General features: G+C 42.4%; 1 long non-coding RNA gene across 2 annotated transcripts in view; it reads left to right on the forward strand.

Moving 5' to 3' along the window:
- The window catches only part of LOC106507469, a 129,116-nt gene that overhangs the window by 88,328 nt on the left and 27,301 nt on the right, over positions 1-13,487 (forward strand). The gene's annotated exons all lie outside the window — the stretch shown is intronic.

The raw sequence follows: 13,487 nt of genomic DNA on the forward strand, positions 1-13,487 counted from the left end.
AGGCTCTAAAAACAGACACAACCATGTGCCTGGGATCAGCTCTCTCTGATTATTAGGAAGTCGTCTTGCTGTGCTTGCAGCATCTCTTAGCTCCATAAACTCTTCTTCTCATCAACTCGCTATGAGTCTGGAAAATTCTTTTTCCACTTGTGTGCATGGACTGTGATATGGAGCAGTGGGGACTTGAGTGAGGGGAAGGAACGTGGGTCTAGAGGCCAGCCTGAGAGCCTTAACCATCAAAGCTAGAATGGTCCTTGGGGTTGGCAAGCAAATCAGCGCTCTGTTGTATCTTTCCCAAGTTGAAGCCAGCACTGGAGCCCTGTATCTCCCTTGTCATCCCAACTGAGAGAAACTCAGTTGGGGGAGTTAACATCCTCTGAAGGTATAAATGGAATGGGAAGGAAGTCTAATGCTGGAGAGAGGGAGAGCTCTTCTTAGCCCTCAAGGGCTCATCTTGGGTCCACGTCTCAGCAGGTCCTTGGAGTTGGCAGCAGTATTCAAATGAGATGAAATTCCTCAAAGGCCCGGGAAAGTAACTGAAGTGTCTCTGGATGCTGAAGGATAATCCTCGGAGATTAAAGCAGCCTCTGTGACCAAACCTTCACAAAAGATCTTAAGCTTGAATTCAAGTTGCTAATTAGATCCTTGTTTATAATGTTAGATTCTTTCAGAGGCTGAGCGGTGGGGGTGGTGGGGGGAATGTGAGCGGGGGAGGGGGGGTTAAGCATAAGAAAGTCAGTAATTAATCTTCTGGAAGGCTTAATCACATCCTGACAACTTAAATGTTGATATGAGTTGCAAGTTGGTCTTTTCAGGGAGTCTGTGATGGGGGAGGGTGGAGTAAACCCTGAATTTAGGCAGAAGGAATGTAATGCATTTACTCCAATCAATGGTGCTCTCTGCAGTTCAGCGGGGGATTGTGCCAAATGCTTCTGGAACCTTTAAGACAGCTCTGGCATGGTCCAGAGGGCATGGTGCTGGCCTCTGAAAGCCTCCTTGTCACAGCAGCGCTCTCTCCAATGAAGTGATGACGTCACAGTTCTTGTTTCTCCCTTTTGAGGTCTTCTTACTGGGTCTCCTGGTGACACTTGCTCAATCTTTACCTGGGATAAAAATTAAAAAAACAGCAAAGGCAGGGCACTTACAGGTACCTGGTTCTGTACTCGTTACTGAAACTGCAAACACCCCTGACAGTGGAGACTTGAGGAAGGGACCCAACCAAACTCCAGATGGGGACCTGAATCCACGTGGTGTCTGGACTTACTGAGGCTCAGGTTTTTGCGTCCCAGTGCAGCAGGAATTCAGCGAGAGGAAAAGTGATAGGCATGAAATAGATTTATTAAGATAGGACACTTGTGTGGGATACAAGCAGGCAGGCGAGGAGGCTCTGCCCTGAGGATTAGGGGGGCTGTATTTTTAAAATCCAAAGAAAGTAGAGAGTGGGGAAAAGGCCGCCTTCTTCCTCATTCTTTGAGTAGACTTCAGGCTTACATCACTAGCTCCTCATGTCAGGTAAGAGCGTATATGTTTGACCCTATGAGGTCAAACTAGGACTGCCAGGGTGCTTATTCAAATTAGCTTAATATGTTGAATCATCTCAGGTTTCATATAATAAGGGTCTCCTACTTTGTAATGTCGTTTTTTCCTTTATATTCCTGTCCTGGGTCCTAAGAATTATTATCTTGCTGAACTTGAACGCAGGCCTCATTTCACCTTTCATTGATTGACCCGAGGCCTATCTCATGCCTTTGTTTATAGTTTTATACTTAGGCAAACCTGCTTGTTCCATGAATGTTCTGGTGGCTTTCTTGAGCGATCATTAACTTACAGTGGTCTCCCAAAGTTCCCTGGGTTTCCCTCTCTATCTGTGGTCCTCTACTGGGACTTCTACAACTACCTGCCTAACTATCTACTCTATCCCTGTCCTTATTGCTTTCATGCCTCCCAACAGTTCCATGAACCTATTCTGTGATTCCATTCCATTTGAAGGATGGGGACCTTGAGGCGCTCACGATGGATGGGATTTCCCAAGGTCTCAGAGCACTCACCTGGTGGATTTGGGATACAGGCCCAGGTAGTCAGGAGACAGGAACTCTTGTCCAGATGGGCTTTGGCCTCTGACTGGTCCTCTCCAGGTCTCTATGAATTGCCACGGTCCCCTATCACTAGGCTACCTTAGATAGTAGTTGGAAAACTGTTGCCTCTCCATCCACTGGTCCCAAGATCACTCCAGGTTATAGTCCCAGGTCTGATGGCCTGGAGCCTCATCTTCAGTGCTCTCGAGAGTCAGGACATAGAAAACATCTTCCAGTGTGGATGTAGCCTTGGGGACTAAGGTATCTCCTCTCAGGATGAGTCCCAGTGAACTAAGGTTGAACAAGATTAGAATATGGGTAGGTTCATGTTCCATATTCCAACGCTCCAGAGATATATTTTTGGAAGAGAATAGACTGTTTGAAGGTAGACATCTGCAAACCAGACCAAAGATCATAAGTGATCTCTAAGAAGCACCTCCAGACCTAGAAATTCCCACTCAATTGTTTGTACATTCGGAGTTCCCCTTGTGGCTCAGCAGGTTAAGAATCCAACACAGTGTCTGTGAGGATGTGGGTTTGATCCCTGGCCTCACTCAGTGGGTTAAGGATCTGGTGTTGCTGTGGCTGTGGTGTAGGCCTCACTTGCAGCTCTGATTCAATCCCTGGACTGGGAACCATCTGCTGCAGTTGTGGCCATAAAAACAAAACAAAACAAAACAAACTCCAAAATTATTCATATACTCAATACACATTTATTTAGAATTCATCATGTGCTAAGCACCATGGAAACACTTAGGGGTCAGACTAAATTCTACCCTCACGGTGCTAATGGTCTAGAGAGGAAACGGACACAATAAAAATGTTTTTCAAAAAGAGTAGATACAAAATTACAAATTGTGCCAGGTGTAACGAAGCACCACTTTCCATTTTTAATAATGATGCTTGATCTTCGTGGCTTTGTTAAGAACTAAGGTGGTTCATGTGGTCTGTTTTCTATTAAATTCAATAGTGTTTTTGTCATCTATTTTGGATGAAAATGTTTCCAAAATGGTTACTTGCCGTGTAAGAGGACAAGGTTCCGAAAGAAGCCCCAATTGTGGGGAACCCACATTTGAGTCACACATGGCACTCAGTGCATGATGGTGACAGGAGATCCCTTCAAGGGGAAGACCCTGCAGCTCAGCCTACTCTTCAGTTGCCCTGGGGCACTGAGAATATGGCAAAAAGCCGAGGAAGCAAAAATGGGCAAAATAAACTGTCTTTTGTACGTTTGCTTGCTGAGCTATCCTCTGGGCACCTTAATGTTTATCGTATATCTCACATTTTTTTTTTCATTAAATCCTCATGACATTAGGTATGTTTTTCCCATTGAGGGGCTTGGGCTTAGAGATATGAAGGACTTTCTCAAAGTTGCCTAGCTGGCCAGTGGATAAAAATCCAGGTCTTCCTGACTGGGACCTCAGATGCTTATATACATTATGGATTTCTCTCCGAGAGGGAAATATGGAAGAATATGGAACTAAATCACAGAATTTTGAGGGTGGAGAGCACTATTGAGGTGCAAGATTGTTTGCTGCCACACACATCAGGAACCTGTCATCTACGTTCAGTTTTCTGCACAACGGTGTTTTTCCCTCTTTGTACTTCCACCGCATCACACTGCAGGGCACTGCATGGCATCACAGCCCTTTCCATCTCATTCCTTTCCATACCATTATCATCTCTTCTCACCCCATGCCATTCAATTTCTTAAATTTTTTTTTAATTAAAAACATTTTTTTAAGTTGTATTGAAATAGTTGCTTTACAATGGTGTAATAATTTCTGCTGCACAGCAAAGGGATTCCATTTTATGTATACACACATCCATTCTTTTTCAGATTCTTTCTCCATAAAGGTTATCAGAGAATGTTGGGTAGAGTCGACAAACATCTTGTCCATAAAATGTTTTTGTCGGAGTTCCCGTCGTGGTGCAGTGGTTAACAAATCCGACTAGGAACCATGAGGTTGTGGGTTCGGTCCCTGCCCTTGCTCAGCGGGTTAAGGATCTGGCGTTGCCATGAGCTGTGGTGTAGGTTGCAGACGCGGCTCGGATCCCGCGTTGCTGTGGCTCTGGCACAGGCCAACAGCTACAGCTCCTTTTAGACCCCTAGCCTGGGAACCTCCATATGTCATGGGAGCGGCCCAAGAAATAGCAAAAAGACAAAAAAAAAAAAAAAAAAAGTTTTTGTCTAGTGGCCAAGGCCATGAAAGATGGAAATGTGGTATGGAAAATCTCAAATTCTAAAAGTGGCTCAGGTAAAATGTACAATTACAAGTATATAACATGTATAATTTTCAGGTCTACAATCTTGTTCTGTGTGTCTTGGAGCAAGTCATTGAACCTCTCTGGGTTTCTCTCATCTTCAAAGTGGAAATGATTCTTGTTCTTCCAAATAGACCTTGAGTTAGCTAGAATGATGAGCAGCGGGCCCCACCGTTCCTTGGAGGATTTGAAATTGAAGCCATGATGGGGTGGTATTGACAAGTCACACACGTCATTTAAGACACCTCATGGCCAGTTTCCTCAGATACTGTCCTAGCTTGAGTCTTAGGCGGTTTGCTGGCACCTTGCAGGATTTCTGTGGTCCATCCATTTCTTCTGGGCAGAAGACAGGATTGTTCTGGCCTTGCTGGACCATCTTACTGTTGCTAAAGCAAGAGACTTGGTCTTCAGCTCATGGGTAAACGCCTTGTTTCCATTATGAGAACAGCTTAGCACACCCCTCAACAACTCATCCACATGGCCCCGTTGAAATCAATGCTCTTAACACTCATACGCTTAAGAATGAAGTCTGTTTATTGGAGGAGTCCCAAACAGCTAATTCTCTCTCATCTCCAGTCTTGGTTCCAGGGCATGATATCACATGGGTTAAGGTGTCTCTCGAGGTATGGTTGTGGCTGGAGGTCCGTGTGACCATGGTGAGTGCTCTATAGACGCTGGCGTGTGTGTGGGACAAACAATGGTGTCAAGTCAGGTCCAGCTCATGTTGGGACCAAGCAATGTACGCACCTCACAGGTCCCACCCTTGACCATATTCAAACACCTGTTTTCTTCCTGCATCTTTGTCACATGCAATGGGAAGTTGCTGCACATGTGCCAATCTATCCCACATCTGCTCTACCAAAGTTGCTTATTTATTTATTTTTCTTTCGCTTTTTAAAAATTATATTTTCCCCCCTTTTTTAGGGCTGCACCTGCAGCATATGGAAGTTCCCAGGCTAGGGGTCACATTGGAGCTATCGCTGCCGGCCTACGCCACAGCCACAGCAACGCCAGATCCGAGCCACAGCTGCAAACTACACCACTGCTTATGGCAACGCTGGATCCTTAACCCACTGAGCGAGGCCAGGGATCGAACTCACGTCCTCATGGATACTGGTTGGGTTCGTTACTGCTGAGCCATGACGGGAACTCTTTTTACTTTTTATTTTGAAATAGTTTCAAGCTTATGTAAAAGTTGCAAGAAGAGTAAGAAGAAATATTTTGCAATTTTTGCTCAGATTCCCAACTGTTGTAGGTTTTGTTATTTCCTGTCTATACTTAGATCTCTATCTTTCCCACTGTATCCCAGTTGGCTTTATCATTTTCTATCATTCTGTGTGTCTATTTGTGTGTAGGTCAGTCTCTCTCTCCCTCTCCCTCTCTCTCTGAATAATTTCGGTCGCCAGCTTGATGCCTTTTTACCCCCAAATACTTAAGTGTGTATATCCTAAAAACAAAAGCATTATTTTACATAACCGGAGTGCAACGAGAGAGTAAATGAGAAAGTAGTTTGTAAATTGTAATGAACAGAGAGGTCAGAGGCGCCCTGATTGTGATGAGGGCTATTTTCTTGGATTTCACCCGGAAAAAAGAATTTTAGATGGGAATGATGATTTTTTCCTCCACCAAGAATCATCCAGGGTTTTGCATCCCCGGGAAAAAATGATTTTGTTTGCTTTCTCCAGGTTCATTGGATACTTTTCCTCTGCCTGTGATTCTAGAAGCTCTGGGTCTTCCAGGAAGAGTTTTCAGAGTTTGTCTTTGCTTCATCTCTTGCAACTCTGGGAGCGCGCCTGAGTCAGCAACTTTTTCAACCTTGCTATTTGCACCCGTGTCCAGGTTGTTAAAATATATATATATATATATACCTGCAGTGTGGGCTGCTGGTCTCCGAGTGCCAGAGGGCATGAAAATATCAACGTCTGTTCATGCAGAGAATTTGCTATTAACTCCAATGCTTCATTTTTAAAAAATTCATTCACGGGAACCTGACAAGGTTTTTCCAGCTTATCAACCTGATTCAAATATCTTAGAAGGTTATTTTACCTTTGCTCACCCTGTATTTCCAGGATTGTTAAAAATAGATTTTCCTCCGGTTAAAAATAAGTCATTCTCATGGCAGAAAATTTGGGAAGATCAGAAAAGTATAATGAGGAAGATAATTCCTTACATTTTAATTCCTTGAAGCATCACTCTCAACCTGTTTAGTAAATGGCTCCAGTCTCTCTTTTTTTTTTTTTTTTTTTTTTTGCTACTTTTCTTTCTTCCTTCCTTTCTTTCCGTCCTTCTTTCAAGTGAAGTATAGTTGATTTGTAATGTGTTAGTTTCTGGTGTACAGAAAAGTGATTCAGTTATATATATATATATATATATATATATATATAAATAAATATGTATATATATATATATTTATTTATTTTGGGTCTCAAGAAGCTTTTTTAATGATTTTTATTTTTTCCATTATAGTTGGTTTACAGTGTTCTGTCAATTTTTACTGTACAGCAAATGGACCCAGTCTCTCTCTCTCTCTCTCTCACACACACACACACACACACACACACACACACATTCTTTTTCTCACATCATCCTCCATCGTGTTCCAGCACATATATTTATACATTCTATGTAAAGAATATATATATGCACACATACATGCACATATACATTCTTTTTCAGATTCTTTTCCACTGTAGTTTATTACAAGATATTTAATATAGTTCCCTCTTTTTCTATAATAGAGTTAGACTATTCAGTTTTATAATTTCTTTCCCCCCACAGCATGTGGACATTCCCAGGCCAGGGATTGAACCCATGCGCCACAGCAGCAACACGAGCCACTGCAGTGACAACATTGGATCTTTAAGCCACTGTGCCACAAGGGAATTCCCAAGTCTTATAATTTTGACTTCTTCACAATTAACTAACTCTGCCTCGCCTTCAAAGTCCCATTTAATTCTCTGCTCCTCATTGAAATTACGTGCTGATCCCAAGAACGTGGAAGGTAAGCACCAACCTTACCCCACACCCCCCCCCCACATCAGATTGAGCAGGAACTTGCTTGCTAGGTTGGTGAGCTTGTAAGTGACACAACAGAAGACAGAACCCCAGGGAGTAAGCACTTTGAGATGAGATGTATTTATGGCAGGGTCCCCGTAAGTCTACTAACCATTTTTGTGATGCTGGGGAAAGTTTCCCATATGCTCCAAGTCTCAGTTTATTGTATTGAAATAGGGGTAATGACATCTGTCTCTGAAAGTGTTTGTGTAGAAGAACAGACACAATGCATGCAGCTTTCTCAGCACATAGTACATGCTCAATTAATGAGAGTTCAATATATTTTACTATGTGTAGAAGAAATCTGATTTTTTTTTCTACCAGGGATCCATCCCCCTTATACTTATTACAGCATCCTGCTCTTCCTCTGGGAAATCACTCCTATTTTGGAATGTATGGTTCAGGTAGAGCTGACTCCGCCCCTCACCTGGTGAGCTTGGTCCTTCACAGCCTAGCCTTCTCTCTTTTACCAGAGCGGTTGGTTCAGGATGGGTTTTCCGGACTGAGTGTTTGTATCCCCCCCTCAAATTCATATGCTGAAGCTGTAACCTTTAATATGATGGTTTTTGTAGCTGGGAACTTTGGGAGGTAATTAGGTTTAGATGAGGTCATGAGAGTAGGATTCCCATGATAAGATTAGTGTCCTTAGCAGAAGAGGAAGAGCCATCAGAGCTCTCTCTGCCATATGGGGACACAGTGAGAAGGTGGCCATCTGCAAGCCAGGAGCACGGTCATGTCCGCGTCTTGATCTTGGACTTCTAGCCTCCAGAGCTGTGAGAAATCAATGTCTCTTGTTTAAGCCAGCCAGTCTGTTATAACAGCCCAAGCAAACCAGATCAGGGGCATATGACCCAATTTGGGCATCCATAAGATGCACTCATAGAACTTTTGGTGTGACTTCTGGAAAGGAGAAGCTCTCTCTCCTCTTGCCTTGAAGCTGGGATGGTGCAAGCATAGGGCTTGTAGGAGCTTTGGCCCTGCATCCCTATACTTCCCACCACATGGTGAAGGCTTGGCTGAAAATTAAGCCAATACAGTGGGTGGAAGGGAGAGTTAAGGGACAAGGAGATGGATTTCTCTCAGCATTGTCTGACTAACGGGGTCCACCTTTGCTTAAAGCTAGAATAGCCACATTTTCCTCTGAATGAGCCACAGGCAGTTACCCCTCTCTCCTTGAGAAGTAAACTCTGAAGCTGGTTTGAGTTGGGTTCTGCCATTTGCAATCAAAAGAGATTTGACTATGATACTTTTCCAACCTCTGCTTTTCAAAAATGGAATGTCCTGCTACTCCCTTCAGATCAGGTTTCTGAAAAATCTTGTTTCCTCTACACATAAGAAAGGTTCTTGAACTCACATTAATTGAGCATGTACTATGTGCTGAGAAAGCTACATCGTGCATTCATTGTGTCTGTTCTTCGACACAAACACTTTCAGAGACAGATGTCATTACCCCATTTCAATAAAACAAACTGAGACTTGGAGCATTTGGGAAACTTTCCCCAGCATCACACAAATAGTTAGCAGATTTGCAGGGACTCATTATGCATCAGGAGTGACCCATTCATTAGACTCCTAGGGCCAAATGGTTTATATTCACTTGGGGCAATTTCCAGCCTGGATCTGAAGGTGCATCTTCAGCAAATGGGGGAGAAACACATCAAGGGATAAATCATGATGCAAGTTAACTTCTGATGCCTTGGGGGTCACAAAAGTTAAACGAGGTTTAATATGGCATGTGACTTACCTTTTTCTTTATTCCAGATTAGCACTGAAGCAATCTTTTTACATCCCAAGGACCCACTGCCCCTCCTCCCATTTTTGTTTTGTTTTGTTTTGCTCAAGAAATCCAGCTACTGATGCACATCTCTTTGGTTTCATTTTAAAATCTTACCCTTTTATAATTAGAACAGACATGCTCAGAAAAATAATGAGAACATAACTTTGCTTGTTCTGCTAAAACCCTGTGATATATATACATATTTCCAATCAGAATCGTGTTTCAAAGTCATTCGAACCCTTATTTGAGGTTGATTAATGAGATAGAAGTTAACTTTTCATAGTTACAGTACCATCTATATATTCTCCTTCTTATGAACTTGTCTTCCAAACCTTATTTTTTTTTCTTCATAGACAAACGATACGATTTTATCACTGACATAATACACTTAAATATGCACCTGTACAAAATAGGAGAGATTTTAAATCTAAATAGGCAGCAGTCGTTCAGGAAGAAGTTTATTTGAGGGTGGGTATTATTAATAGCATAATACCTAAGGGATGATTAACCAGCACTTGCCTTCTCCCTATTAAGGAGTTTGTTGTTATTTGTTCAGCTGCCAACTAATGCTGTCAAAGACTGAATCTTTTCATCCTTCTGCTCCACTCTCTTTAGTACATTGGAAGGATGTGGAGCAGAAAGCTCCATTTTGCTCCAATTATGATTGGCCTTTCCTAATCATAATTATTACCTAATAAATGCAAAATGATTACTGCAGTTTCAGATACCCCCTTTTAAATATTGAACTATAGCTGAGTTACAATGTTATATGAATTTCGTTATATTATGTATGGATTATTTCATTATTATTATTTATTATTAAATATATATATAATTATTATTTCATTTATATTATATGTGTGTGTGTATATATATATATATATATATATATATACACATATTTTTTTCTTTTTCAGATTCTTTTCCATTATAGGTTATTACAAGATACTGAATACAGTTCCCTGTGCTGTACAGTAGGACCTTGTTGTTCATCTATTTTATATATAGTGGAGTGTACCTGCTAACCCTAAGCTCCTAATTTCTCCCTCCTCCCCCTTTCCCCTTTGGTAACTATAAGTTTGTTTTCTATGTCTGTGAGTCCATTTTAAAAATAAGTTCATTTGGAGTTCCCGTCGTGGCACAGTGGTTAACGAATCTGACTGGGAACCATGAGGTTGCGGGTTCGATCCCTGGCCTTGCTCAGTGGGTTAAGGATCTGGCGCTGCCTTGAGCTGTGGTGTAGGTTGCAGACACAGCTCGGATCCCGCGTTGCTGTGGCTCTGGTGTAGGCCGGTGGCTCCAGCTCCGATTTGACCCCTAGCCTGGGAACCTCCACATGCCGTGGGAGTGGCCCTAGAAAAGGCAAAAAGACAAAAAAAAAAAAGTTCATTTGTATCATTTTTTTTTAGATTCCACATGTAATTGATAGCTTATGATATTAACCTTTCTCTGTCTGACTTCATTTAGCATGATAATCTGTAGTTGCCTCCACGTTGCTGCAAATGGCATTATTTTCTTCTTTTTATGACTGAGGAATAGGCCATTGTATTACATGTACCACATCTTCTTTATCCATTCATCTGCCAGTGGACATTTAGGTTGCTTCTATGTCTTGGCTATTGTAAAGAGTGCTGCTATGAACACTGAGGTACATGTATATTTTGGAATTAAAGTTTTCATATTTTCCAGATATATGCCCAGGAGTGAGATTGCTAGATCATAAGGTAACTGCATTTATAGTTTTTTAAAAGAAACTCGATACAGTTCTCCAGAGTGATTGTACCAATTTACATTCCCCCCAGCAAAGTAGGAGGGATCTTTCCTCTACACCCTCTCTAGCATTTATTATTTGTAGACTTTTTGTTGATGCCCTTACTGACTGCTGTGAGGTGGTACCTCATTGTAGATTTGACTTGTATGTCTCTAATAATTACTGATATGGAGCATCTTCTCACGTGCTGGTTGTTCATTTATATGTCTTCTTTGGATAAATATCTATTTAGGTCATTTAAAAGCCTGTTTTTTTTTTTTTTTTTTTTTGGAGAGAGTTATATGAGCTATTTGTGTCTTTTCGATGTTAACCCCTTATTGGTCATTCATTCCCAGAATGAGCTTCAGAGATCTATCTGTTTAATCAGAAAAGTAAAACCTTTCTGAAAATCCCAGCACACTTTTCCTTTTTACTTCTCTGGAAGAATCAAGGAGAAAAGGAGAAAAGGCTAAGGACCATCATTATTCACCACTTGGGGTGAATAAAATTGGATTGTTAGAAAGGGAGAAGAAGGATGGTGGGTGGGTCAGCACCTAGCAGTGTCTGCCTCAGAAACCTATTCCTGAATAAATACGTTCCACTTTTATTTGGATAAAACACATCGGATGTACCTATTCTTTATATTCCGATATAGAAATATACAGATGAGTATTCAGAAATCAACTAGTATCCAGGTGAAGCGTTCAGAGTTGTACCTATTAGTAGGCACCATACAAAGACTTGGGATCATTTGTATAGTTAGGGATCTACGTATTTACGTGTATGTTCAGGTCCCGTTTCTAAAAGTATTCTCTTCTGTCCACAGTTATCAACACCTCTTCTGTTGAATTCCTGGGATACAAATTGGCAATGGGGAGAAGTGAGTCATTCTGTAAGCCAGCTGTGTCCATCACAGATAGCCGGCAATGCCTCTTGTGTGGTGACTCTTAGATGCTGACTCTCTCTGGGACACACATGTGGGGTCCTCGATGGGGGGGGGGATCCTCTACTGCGTGGTGCTATGATAGAGCACCCATCTTCTGCTCATTCCCTGTATGCCAACCCATAGACTTTTGCTAAGGAAGTCTCCCCATCAGTGACCAACTCCCTGGTCCCAGCTCATGGCTACATTCTAAAGTATCTGCCAACCCACTAGAGACCCCTCATCCTTGCCACAACGGTGGGCATGCAGCTCTTCCAGCTGTTTCCCCCTCTTTGCCCTGGCATTTCTTCCCAGTCCTTTTCTCTCTCTGCTTAGATAGGCATGGAATGGGGTGGGGTGTACCCAGCATCCCACTAAAGAATGACACATCCTCAGCCTTTCTTTGTGATGTCCTCAGTGCCCTCCTTTCACACCTGGGAGGAAGGAGTGACCCTCTCTTTCCCCCTGCAGGGAGGGAGGAACAAAACCACACCCCCACCTAGGAGGAGGCGGCTCATACCTTGGGGTTCCATCCCTTCCCCAGACTCTGCTTGTGTCTTAGCTTCCATCCCTTCCCCTAGAGATCTGCTTATACCGAAGAGAGGTTTGGGGGCTCAGACTCCCCTGAACACCCTGGGGTGGGGGGTGGCTGCCCAACATTCTCAGTTTCCTTCAGAATGTGGGCTACGCGAGGCCACTTTACCCTGTGCTAATTCTGGGTCAACAGTAAAAATTCCATTTAATATCCGGCTACTCTTGTTAATTTAACCTAATTAGAAATTATATAAGTTGATAAAATGTGCATGTAAAAGGAAATAGAGCAGTGTGTCCATAAAAACGAAGTTAAACTAATGGGAAAAATTTGAAAAGCCAAGTCACTTAAAAATGCTCTTCCATCAAGTCGATGCGAGGTACTAGTCAGCTGTTGGAACACAGTAGCAAAAAATGGAGAATGACTCTTTGCTCCAATGGCTTCACGTGGGTCTCTCCACTCCCATCTCATCTGAAAGGATTTGAAAATAGAAATTGGACCCTAAAGGAGTTTTATACTCGAAGATGGGGGTATCCAGTCTGCAGGACCATGTGGAAAAAAAAAAAATATGGGCCCCATGACATCGGGCAAAAAAATGTGGTGACAGTTTTGGGTTGAAACAAAATTTTAGGATATACATCTTTTTTTCTTTTTCTTTTTCTTTTCAGGGCTGCACCCATGGCATATGGAAGTTCCCAGGCTAGGGGTCAAATCAGAGCTGCAGCTGCCAGCCTACACCACAGCCACAGGAATGCCAGATCTGAGCTATGTTTGCAACCTACACCACAGCTCATGGCAACACCAGATCCTTAACCTACTGAGCATGGTCAGGGATTGAACCTGCCTCCTCATGGATGCTATTTGGATTCCTTACCGCTGAACCACTGTGGGAACTCTGCATGTTTTATTTTTAAAGATTTCTCTTCTTTAACCATTTTTTTTTTTCAATGTGCTGGTTCTAATTGTTCTGGCTAACAGGGTTTTCACAGCAGCTCCTCTCCCAGCTGCCAGCCTCCAGGCACCATTGCAGACAATCTCCCAGCCTGTGAAAAATGTCAAGCAGATTCCTATGGAAAGAAATACAAAGCCTCTTTCTTTCTCCCACCCTCTCC

The sequence above is a fragment of the Sus scrofa genome, unplaced genomic scaffold (genome assembly GCF_000003025.6).
Source record: "Sus scrofa isolate TJ Tabasco breed Duroc unplaced genomic scaffold, Sscrofa11.1 Contig1878, whole genome shotgun sequence".
Lineage (NCBI taxonomy): Eukaryota > Metazoa > Chordata > Mammalia > Artiodactyla > Suidae > Sus > Sus scrofa.